Below are 12,687 nucleotides of genomic sequence, written 5' to 3'. Positions count from 1 at the left end.
AAAAAAAAAAAATTAAGACAATATAATTATATCTTTAATCCTCTCAAAGTAGAACTAAGGTGATTCAACGTAGAACTTCGGGATCTTTTTACAAATGATGGGAGGGGATTTGTATTACATTGCTCAAGCTGATGCATTTGAAACTTGACTAGGAAAAGTTCACTTTACTGGAGGATAAACATATTATTCATATTGGGGGAAGGATCATGTAGTCTAGCATCTCATTTTTAAAAGCTGTAGGTCTCTTATTAAAACCAATAATGTTAGGATGTTCTCTTTTAGCATGTTGCTAAACCCAGTCCAGTTATTTCTACAGCAAACATGGGTGCTGACGTACTTCTGCCTTCAGTTGCTAAATGAGAATTAAATAAATGAAAGAGTCATAGAAATAAAACAATATACTGTAGATATGGCCAGCAGTTTAAAACGATTTTTTTTTTACCTAATCAAGTTTCTCCTTTTCATTATTTTACTCAGAGCCACAGCTTTTAACATGTAAACTACAGAATGAGGCTCCAGTGATCTAATTTCTGAGGTGGCTAGTGATTCATTTTATTTTATTTTTACATAACTTCAAAAATAAGAGAATAAACATTTCAGGGTACAAATTTGATGCAGTGAAGTAATAGTTACCAAGAAATAATATGCTACCTGTTCTCATTAATTTGGTTTAATTGAAACTTCCTTTTGAAAAATTATAGCAAGAGTGATATACAAAAATATTTTAAAAAATTTATCCTTTCTCATTCTGTATTTTATCTCATTTGATTAGGAAGGAAAACTGTCTAGAGATGAAGAATGGGAGGCTGTTACTGAGTTCACACTATTTCTTAGGTAGAACCCCAGTGATAATCTCTTTTAATCTTTGTGTTTAATTATTAATTATTCTGTTTGTTTGGCTTTGCTATCTGGCAGTATTGTTATGGAGACTACATGGCACTATTCAGTCTCAATAGGAGGCTTGCCTTTTTATTTTATACCTAAAGTCTGCGTTCAGCTCAGTTGGAGAACAGCCTGAGATGCACGGCAATGACATGCAAAATAATTGCTTTTCCTTAATCTTTAGACATGGATTCACAATTTAGAAAAACCCAGTAGTTGTTCCTCTACAGCCTGGATAATGTCCTTTGTATTGAAAAATCACACTGGAGACTGTTTATTTACAAGGGTCTAAACATGCGTATCTTTATGGCTTTTTCCTGTCACAATGAATCACCAGCTATAAGTTGTCCTTTGTTGGTTTTGGTAAAAATCAAATGAAACCCAGCAGGAGATCTCAGGGTGCATTGTCCATGAGTGTAAAAATGCTGTGTTGATGACAGATCATACTGTTTTTATTAAAGCTAAGAACATTGACTTGACTTTGCTTTTTGACCCTGGTACTCTACTGTCAAGGTGATTTTATTTCTACAAATTTTCCTTCTGCTGGCCTCATCAATGATTCACCATAAAACATTAGACAAATTCCCATCATCTGTATATGATTATAGTAGGTTCTGTTGTGCTGTTCCCCGCAACTAAAAATATGTTTTTCAGCTTTGTCTAAAGAAAAACCAATTTGCTAATGCTCCTCCCTTGCACAATGTCTGTTTGCTGTAATACCAAACTATAAAGTGACATGAACTAATTGTAAAGCATCCTGATGTTCACTTTAATATCATTTGCTAAAAACTTGAACTCATTATCATATATTTTTAAAAAGAGAGACAAATGCTACCTTTAACAAACAGTGACTTATGCCTGGTCAGGATATGCACGATTTTCTATTCTCTATGGGACCTAAATGTAGTGGCTCTCTCATTTCTCAGATCTATGGTCTGTATTATATGTAGAAATTATTGACAAATAACTTGGAAAGTAACTAGATTTTAAAACTATTAATAATACTGTGCAGCTAGAGATCTGTTGAAGGAACAGGCAGCCTGACTCATCTTCCTGTTTGTAATCTCAAATTAGTTTTCATCCTGTCACTTCCATGGTGAAGCACTATTTTATGCCCTAAAATAATTATGTACACAATGAAAACCTTTAGTTCATGTTCTCAGAGGACATATATTCTGTGAGATTACACAACGATGATAAAAATAGTAGTAATCATTAACTGTATGTGTGTGCTCAATTGTGTCTGACTCTTTGTGACCCCATTGGCTGAAGCCCGCCAGTCTCCTCTAGTCAGTGGAATTTTCCAGGAAAGAATACTGGAGAGAGCTGCCATTAATGGTTCTTCCAGGAACCATTAACTGAGCATCTACTAACTGCTAGGCACTTTACATAATTATTTCCTTTAACATCAATCTAGCCAATCTAGATATAATGGTAATAAAACTGAGTCTCAGAACGATTAAGTAGCTTATCTAAGATTTCTGAGCTAATAAGTGACAGAATAGAGAATTGCATGCAGATTTGCCTAACTCTTATCTTTGGCAGATTAAAGTAAAAAAAAAAAAGAAAAACAGGTGAAAACCCCCAGCAAATCTAGCTCCAGCCTATCTCCATAGTTCTCACTGTTGAATATGCTGTCACTCTCAGTAGCTTGGATCATGCACTATTCTTCCTGGAAACTTCTAAATGACTATATATTTCTTTAAAATTATGTAGAAATATTTTATTGTATCAGTTGGAGCACTTTCCAATCCCTGACTCATCATTTCAACTTAACTCTCTAACATGTCAGTCCTAAAGGAAACCAACCCTGAATAATCATTGGAAAAACTGATGCTGAGGCTGAAGCTCCAATACTTCAGCCACCTGATGCGAAGGACTGACTCATAGGAAGAGACCCTGATCCTGAGAAATATTAAGGGCAAAAGGAGAAGGGGGAAGAAGATAAGATGGTTGGATAGTATCACCAATTCAATGGACAGGAGCTTGAGCAAACTGGGAGACACTGAAAGGCAGAGGAGCCTGGGCAGTCCATGGGGTCAGAGTCGGACATGACTTAGCGACTGAGAAACAACACTATCCCTAACATGTCCTTTCAAATGTCTCACACCCCAATAGCTTAAACTTCATGGTTGTTCCCAATATACACTTTAAAAAAATTGTATTGGAGTATAGTCAACTTACAAGGTTGTGTTATTTTCTGCTGTACAGCAAAGTGAATCGGTTATACCTATACACATATCCACTCTTTTTCAGATTCTTTTTCAATATAGGCCACTACAGAATATTGAGAAGAGTTCCCTGTGCTATACAGTAAGTCCTTATTGGTATATATTTTATATAGAGTAGTGTGTATATGTCAATCCCAATCTCCCAATTTATCCCTCCCATGCCTGCTATTTTCCCTGGTAACTTTAAATTTGTTTTTTACATCTGTGACTCTGTTTTGTAAATAAGTTCATTTGCACCATATTTTTAAATTTTACATTTAAGTGATATCATACGGTACTTCTCTTTCTCTATGACTTACTTCACTCAGTATGACAATCCCTAGATCCATCCCCATTGCTGCAAATGGCATTATTTTGTTCTTTTATATGCCTGAGTACAATTCCATGCACCTGTCATTTCTCTGTCCATGGACAGGTAGGTTGTTTCCATGTCCTGGCTATTTTAAATAGTGCTGCTATGAACATTGGGGTGGATATGAGAATATTGGGGTGGATGTTATCTTTTTCAGTCATGGTTTTCTCTGGATATAGACCCAGAACCCTTTGGCTGTTCAAAGGAGAAAAATGCCTTCCTTCACTCTTGGTTTCCATGAGGAGAGATTGTCCTTCAGCACAATAAATGGGTTGCTTTCCTTCTCTAACCCTGGGAGAATGAAGTAATTTTTCAGATGAGTAAGTTTGGGTAGAATGATTGGGAATGTCAGCATATCTCTCTCATTCTTTAATTGGGAACTAGCTGCTGAATTTAGGCCCCTTTGGTGTCAAGACACAAGTTTGAGGTTGCTGCCATTGGCTGGGTCAGTCTTCCTAACTCCAGGATTCCATAAATGTATGCATTTGGCTCTAGAACTAAGCGCACCCTTCAACATGGCATCTGTCTGCAGTAAAATCCATATTTTAGTTTACTTTTGTTATTTTCTCAACTTGGTCAAAACCTGGATGGGAAAGGGGGTGCCTTATTGAGGACTCTTTCTGAGATTCCAAAAATGTTCCCCTTATTAATACATGACCCTCTTCTATATCCATATAATAAAGTCCCATTTAACATTCGCAACCTTCTTAAAAGCCTTCCTGTCAAGTTCCCTATAGGATGGCCTCCAGTGTATAGAATCTCTCCTTCCTTTAAACCTCCTTGGTAGTTTTCTGTGATTCTTCAAACAAATCTTAGCCGATGTCTTTCACTTATTGAGTCACTTTATTAATAAGTTTGAAGTTATACTCTTCATTGTTCTTGTGCATGGGATTACAGCAGCCCACAATTTAGATGTGGTCCCTGTCTCCCTTGAATTATTATTAGTAGCTTAGCAAAGTAGGTTTGGATCGAAAAGTAATGATAAGTGGTGTGAATGGTAAATGGCAGTATAGGGTGCTCTGGGGGAGCATATAGCATTTGTGCTAACCTAGACTGGGGCATCGTTAAGGTGACAAAGTCTCAGTAGGGCAGTGATCCTTTCTGAAGCTTGAGGACCTCTTCCAAACCACTGAGGACTTTACACAGTGACTTTGGGGCTAATACTTGAAAAATGACTAGGAGTTAGCTGGGTAAAGGGGCTAGATGGCTAAGGAGCAGAGTATCTGTTGAGTTGGGTTATTTTTCATTAAAGTGAGTTCTCTTCATCTTTACTTGGGAATACTCTATATAAGTATTGTTATTTTATAATATGTATAGTATGCCAGGTACTGTGTGAAGCATTGTTCACATATTAGTTTATCTTTCAAGTAACTTTATTATGGCACTTTTATCTCAGTTTTAAAGATCATGAAAACAGATTCAGATATACTGAGTAACTTGTCAAGAGTCATAAAGCTAATTAGTGGCAGAGCCCGGGAGCCAGGAATTACCTCTTAACAAAGTCTGCTTTCTCGGTGACAATTAAGGTAAGTGTTACTACTATTACTGAAAAACACCTCTAATCAGCATTTACTGTGCGCATTTATGTTCTAAGGGCTCTATGTACAGTGTTTTCCTTAATCCTCGACACAGTGAGGTTGGTAGTATTATTTATTATCCCTGTTACACAGAGAAAGACATTTAGAGTTCAAACAAGGTGGTTAAGGAGCTAAGTTTACAGAGCTCGAAGGTGTGGGGCTAGGATCTGAACTGAGTAGTCTCTCCCTAGGGCTCAAGTTTCTTAATCACAATTTTCAGGAAAAAATTTACAACCCTAGTAGAGATGTTTGCCTAGGTGCAAGAATCTTGGAGCAAGAAATGATAAAAAGATATGTATACTCTCAGAATAATTGGGGCTGTAGGAGCCAAGAGAAATTAGTTTGGAAAAGATGGTTTTTAAAATTAAAAGCATATATTCATGTGTGGGTATTGCTTAGGAAAAGTTTATGCTAAGTTGGAAGAAAATGGGGAGTGGTTAGTAAGCAGTTTTGTTTACTTGACGTAGCAAAGAGTGCAAACAGTGTGTTGAAATAAGGTACATTTTGGACAAGAAGATAAGATAAGAAGGTAAGGAATGGCAGGTAGTAAACAGGTAGTTCAAAGATTCCTAAGGAGTACTATTTGATTTCGAGAATGTTCGACACGTATTCAGTTCCTGCACACAGGAGCTTCATGAACAAAAAGATAGTTTTGAATGATTGCATTACTTGCAAAATCACAGATTTCTGTTTTAAAAACACACGTTTTAATATATGGAATATTGCTTTGGGGAAATCGATAAAATAGGAAATGAGTTAGATATACATGACTCAGAGATTTGTTTTTATGGAATTTTGAGATTTTCTAGGTCACAGAGGATTCTAAAGATTGTTTGATGAATTTGTTCCTTGTGGCAGAGATTTCGGAATTGCTCTGTGATGTATGTCAGGGGTATCCAGCCACCTCAAGTGACATGCTAGAGAACTGTTTCTTGGAAGATCAGGTGGTCTCAGTATGTCAAGCCATGATCTACTTCTTAGACCCTCATACCTCTGTTTTTATCTCATCTTCTCACTCAGATTTCCAGCATGCTGAGATTGCCTCGGAGCTGCTCAGAGGACTTTTCTGAGAATGGCCTGACCAGTGTTCCTTTTGTCTTTTCCACTAAACATTACCTAGATCCTAGTCTTGCTTTCCAGGTGGCACTAGTGGTAAAGAACCCGCCTGCTAATGCAGGAGGCAGAAGAGACGCAAGTTTGATCCCTGGGTCAAGAAGATCCCCTGCAGAAGGGAATGGCAGCCCACTCCAGGATTCTTGCCTGGAGAGTCCCATAGACAGAGGAGCCTGGCAGGCTACAGGGTCATGAAGAGTCAGATACAACTGAAGCAACCTACCATGCACTCACGCTCAGACTCCAGACTTTGATCTCCTCTGAACATGCAATCTAATTAATCTTGCTAATATATTAATGTTTTAATTATAGTGAAAGTCTAGTACCTGCTTCTTTCTCATAAGTACCAGAAATACAATTCAAATTTTTCTTCTTAAAACTATGAGACCAGGGATTGAGAGGAGAGTAGATCAAGAAGATAGTATTTTCTTGGGACTTTCCTAGTGGTCCAGTGGTTAAGACTCCGTGCTTCCAAAGCAGGGGGTACAGGTTTGATCCCTGGTTGGGGAACTAACAGCCCATACGCTTCATGGCATGGCTGGAAAATTAAAATTTTTTTTTTAAAAAAACAGTATTTTCTGGATAAAATTTGCAAACTTATGACTTTCATTTTGCATAAACTATTGTCTTTTACTGGAATTCAGATTCATCAACTTTAAAATGGAGGTAAGACTACTTACTGTTTCATATTGCTAGGCTGAATTCACCCATCTATCATACTGTGATTTTATAATTAATTATAAACTTAATTTCAAACTTACAAAAATAATGAATCAAGTCTTTACTTTCCATTTACATTCAATAAATAAATATGCTTGTATCTGAAAGCGTGAGTTATGTCTGTTTCAATGTAGTAACATAAAGGGAATTTTAACTTAGGTCAAAGGAGGAAGGTAGTAGGAAAATTTTTTGCTTTGTTTATGAATCAGAATTATACAAGCTTTAAATGATATGGACTATCATATCATTTATCTTATTGTGTCACTCAGAACACAATAAAAAAAGGAGAAAGAAAGGAGAAGGAAGGGGGAGGAGGAGGAGAAAGAAGAGGTGATTTGGATTTTGAGGGGAAAATGCATTCACATTTGAGTTTGGCATGCTTGTGAGACATTATGTACAAATGTTTAGGAGGTGATATGGGGATAGAACCCAAGAGATAAAACTTTGAGACTCAGCCCGTCATTTGGTAGGGTGTGCAGTGTGAAGACAGAGGTCTAAGTGTGAAAGTCTGAGGGAGATCAATACTTCAAAAATTAGCAGAGGAGGATAAGTCCCCCAAAGAGGGAGGCACAGAGGTGGGAGAGTGTCATGGAATCCAAGGGAAGAAGACATTTCAAGAAAGAGGAATTTGTTCAGCAGTTTCATGTTACGGAGAAATCAAATAAGATAAAGACTGAAAAAGCTCTGGGCTCTGGAGAAGAACTTGCTAGCTTAAAAAAAAGAAAAAAGACAAGGAGTTCAGTTCAGTTGCTCAGTTCAGTTCAGTTCAGTCGCTCAGTCGTGTCCGACTCTCTGCGACCCCATGAATTACAGCACGCCAGGCCTCCCTGTCCATCACCAACTCCCGGAGTTCACTCAGACTCACATCCATAGAGTCGGTGATGCCATCCAGCCATCTCATCCTCTGTCGTCCCCTTCTCCTCCTGCCCCCAATCCCTCCCAGCATCAGAGTCTTTTCCAATGAGTCAACTCTTTGCATGAGGTGGCCAAAGTACTGGAGTTTCAGCTTTAGCATCATTCCTTCCAAAGAAATCCCAGGGCTGATCTCCTTCAGAATGGACTGATTGGATCTCCTTGCAGTCCAAGGCACTCTCAAGAGTCTTCTCCAACACCACAGTTCAAAAGCATCAATTCTTCGGCACTCAGCCTTCTTCACAGTCCAACTCTCACATCCATACATGACCGCAGGAAAAACCATAGCCTTGACTAGATGGACCTTAGTCAGCAAAGTAATGTCTCTGCTTTTGAATGTGCTGTCTAGGTTAGTCATAACTTTTCTTCCAAAGAGTAAGCATCTTTTAATTCCATGGCTGCAGTCACCATCTGCAGTGATTTTGGAGCCCCCAAAATAAAAGTCTGACACTGTTTCCACTGGTTCCCTATCTATTTCCCATAAAGTGATGGGACCGGATGCCATGATCTTCGTTTTCTGAATGTTGAGCTTTAAGCTTCAAAGTTTTTCTTGGTCTTAGAGATTTGCAATGTCTCAATTTTCATTATGTCTAGATTTACACAGATAGTAAAGATATCAAATGAAAAGTACAAATTTAACTTCTTTTTCTTTCTAATTTTGAAAATTAAACCAAACTGATAATTCATTGATTATTATACCCATGAAATTATGTTGGTAAAGTGACAAAATATGAAAATATATTAAAGATTTAAAAATATGCAGTTTCTCTCTCTCTCTCTCTCTCTCTTTTAAAATCGAATCAGAACTGTATAGCAAAGTGGGTGAGATTACTTTCAAATTCAAGTACACTTTTGACCATTAAAAATGCAGTTTTGCATAGAGCATAGATTCCAGAGTCAGACTATCTATATTTGAATTCCAGCCTGACCATTTGCTATTATTGTGATTTGGGGCAATATGTCTGTCCTGTTTGTGACTCAGTTATCTCATTAATATTTGTAAAATGGTGATCATAATAGTGGTGTTGGTTTACTCACTAGGTCATGTCAGACTCTTGGCGACCCCATGGACTATAGACTTTCAGGCCTCTCTGTCCAAGGGATTTTCAATAGTACACCACAGCTCTTGTATGAAGGTTAATGAGTTAACATTTAACATTGTCTAACATTTATGCCTACTATGTTTAAGTGTAGGAATTCTATAGAAATTATACTTAAAAAATAGTCATAAGTTTGAATTTAATATATGTGTATACACAGCCATATTTATTTATTTATTCTCTGACACACCATGACCTGCAAGTATTCTATATTGTAATTCACATAAACCACTTTAAAAAAGCAACTATGGTAATAGTGGAGTGATAGCATTTAGTTTGTCTAATTTTACTTATAGCAGAAGGTGGTCAGTGAAGGAACTCTTGCCACTCTAAGTCTAGAACCTTGAATTTTTTTGGAGGGGGCCAGGGAATAGGCAAATACCTCATTTTATTATGGATACACATATATTTTAAATCAAATTAATGGAAATTCTTTATGGAATTATACTGTGCCAGTCTTATTTTCATGGCAAGTCAGTTAGAATCACAAGGGCTCTTCCTAGCCCCTTGCATTGGTTATCTAGTGTTGTTCAAGAAATTACTGTAAATTTAGTATCTTAAAACAACATGAATTTCTGATCTCACAGTCCAATGTCAGGGTATGTATTATCTGGGTTCTTGATTCAGTCTCTGCCCGGGCTAAACCAAGGTGCTGGCCAGGACTGTGTTCTCATTTGGGGCTAAGGATCTTTTCCCAAGCTCCCTGTTTGCTGGCAGAATTCAGTTCCTTGTAGCTGTTGTACTGGAGTTCCTTTTTTTTTTTTTTTTTTTGCTGACTGTTGGCAGCTAGAGGCTGTTTCGCTTTCTTGCCATGTGACTCTTCCATACATAGGGTGGACACAACATGAGTGTTTCCTCAAGGCCAGCAGGAGACTCACTCCTAATCACTTAGGGAAGTCTGGATGCTAAACAGTTGACACAATTGAGAAAAGAAAACAAACAAACAAATAAAAACCAGAAAAAAAAATACCGTTAATGTCACCATCATCTCATCAGAACAGTGCTCAGGCATTAGGAAGCAGTCAAACTCAGATCAGCGAATACAAGCTTTTCAAAATTCACATTTCCACTGGAAAGCTTGAAATTTGTCACTGGGAACAAAAGCTGAGAATCATTTTCCTCGGAGTTACAGGGTTCGTTTGTGCACTTTTCCCCAAGACAGTGATAGTTGGATAAACAAATTGGAATAACCATAGCTTGTCAGTTGTTCATTAAGGAAAAGTGGTGCTTCCTGAATAATGTGGCTAGTTCAGCTCATGCATTGCATCATCCTTGATACAATCCTTATTATCACACTTTTAGATAAGACCCTTGCTGGTGGGTGGGGTCAGTAAGATCAACAATATTTTCATAATAATGCTGAATTATTTACTTACTTTTTGTTGTTTTGACAGCTTTGCATAAGCAGTGGTGAGGTGAATGAGCTGACTGGCCCCTCAGCAGGAGTCAAGGCAAGGTCTTCATGCTGGATGGGTAGCCCCAGTTTATCACCAGTCAAAGAAAAAAATACAGTTGAACTTAGGAGTGTCCTTGATGGAACAGTGGCAATCATATATTTTATTAAATCTTGGTGCTCGAATATGCATGTTTTCCCATTTTAAGTGAGGAAATGGAAAGCACACAGAAAACTTTCTTATTTTAAATATTTACAGCTGACCATCTTTTGCTTTGTACTCTTTTGTATTGCTTTAATGTTGAGAAAACTTTAATTCCTTAGCATACTTGATAAATATTGTATGCATTTTATTATGTGCTTTGAAAAAATACTTAAATTTTCAGTCACTTAGAGTTTCATTTTCTTTGTTGTATTAAAGAAAATCTAACATTTCCCCTCAAATTTTAAGTTATCTCAATATCACTGTCTTAGAATGCTTTATTTTACATTTCAACATGTAACTTGAAGAACCACAAATCTAGAATAAATTCAGACATAGTAAATAAAATATTTCTTTTGCTGCTGCTGCTGCTGCTGCTAAGTCGCTTCAGTCATGTCTAACTCTGTGCGACCCCAGAGTCGGTAGCCTACCAGGCTCCCCTGTCCCTGGGATTCTCCAGGCAAGAACACTGGAGTGGGTTGCCATTTCCTTCTCCAATGCATGAAAGTGAAAAGTGGAAGTGAAGTCGCTCAGTCGTGTCCTGACTCTTAGCGACCCCATGGACTACAGCCTACCAGGCTCCTCCGTCCATGGGATTTGCCAGGCAAGAGTACTGGAGTGGGGTGCCGTTGCCTTCTCAGATATTTCTTTTAGGTGACCTGAAATTCTGAACAGAAAGAAACATTTTAAAGAATCTCTTTTTAAGTAACATGGAAACTTACAATACCATATGTAAAATAGATAGCCAATGGGAATTTGCTGATGACTCAGGGAACTCAAACAGGGGCTCTGTTTTAATCTGGAGGGGTGAGATTGGGAGGGAGATGGGAGGAAAGTTTGGGAGGGAGGGGACATGAGTGTACCTATGGCTGATTCTTGTTGATGCTTGACAGAAAACAACAACATTCTTTAAAGCAATTATCCTTCAATAAAAGAATAAATAAAATGGCAAAAAAATCCTTTAATTAAACTCCTAAATTCAAGACAAAATTTCATTGTCATAGAATAGTTTATACTTGTCCAATTTTATTTAATCATCTAAATCTCAAGTGATATTTTTATTATATTTACTGAAAATATTAAATATGGTATAAAATAGATTTACAGTATTTGACAGTATAGCCTGCATTTGAAAATAATATATAAAGAGAAGATAACTGAATTTGGAGTCAAATGCTTTCTTTAATACTTGAACTATGCCACTTAGAAGTTAAAAGTTCTGAAGCAGGGTGTTTTTTATTTGTTTTTGCTTGTTTTTAGCTTTTCTGAACTTCAGGATCTTCCTTAACATGTAAAGTCAGGTCTAATTATTGCCTACCCTGCTGATATGCTGTGAGGTTTGGATAGAGACCGTATTGTTTGTAGTGGCTGTCCAATAATTGCTAGTGAAGGTAACTACCACTTGTAATGAAGTCCATCTAGGATAGTCCATTCTGAGGTATGACTCACAAATGTGCATCAGAAAACAGACCTTTTTGCAGTTTGGGAATATTTATGAGAAATTTCTCCCCAAACTAAAGCTTTTGTGAATAATAGAATACAACTTTGGTATATGTCTTCTATATTTTTTGATAGAACTAGTATAGTATGAGCAATTTGCAAATAATATTTTTGAGTAAAGGTATTTTCCTCTTCTGTATTAGTTTTGGGTTGGCCAAAAAAATCCATCCAGTTTTTCTGAAAGGTGTTATGAAAAAACCCAAATGAACTTTTTAACCAACCCCCAATAATTTGCATATTGTTTATCAAAAATAATTTAAAATCAGATCACATTGAAAATAAACTAAATTTTTTCAAGTTAAACTATCAAAAAAGATTATGAAAATTTGCTAGGAAAGGTGACATGAATATACATCTGTAATTAGATAGACAACTTAATCTTGTTCTGATACACTTTTTAAAGAAAGTTTTCACATATTTAATGAAAACAAATATTTCCATGGAAGAGAAATAAACTCTTAAAATTATTTTCAATAGATATAGGGAGTAAAACTACATATAAACTTATAAGTTAAGTTATAAAAATTGCGTAGAGTTTTCTCAGGTCGTATTTCATATGCAAAAAAAAATAAATCTCTTGTGGATTTAAAACTATTTAACAGGCATTTTATACATCTAAAAGATCATGTCTTTTATGATCGACTTTGCTGATTTAAGGTAAAATAATAGTGTTTTCAAACATACTGTTTATGTTGCATTGTTAGA

This window comes from Ovis aries, chromosome 6 (genome assembly GCF_016772045.2).
Source record: "Ovis aries strain OAR_USU_Benz2616 breed Rambouillet chromosome 6, ARS-UI_Ramb_v3.0, whole genome shotgun sequence".
Lineage (NCBI taxonomy): Eukaryota > Metazoa > Chordata > Mammalia > Artiodactyla > Bovidae > Ovis > Ovis aries.
The sequence above is the reverse complement of the archived record's forward strand: the minus strand, read 5'-3'. Positions refer to the sequence as shown.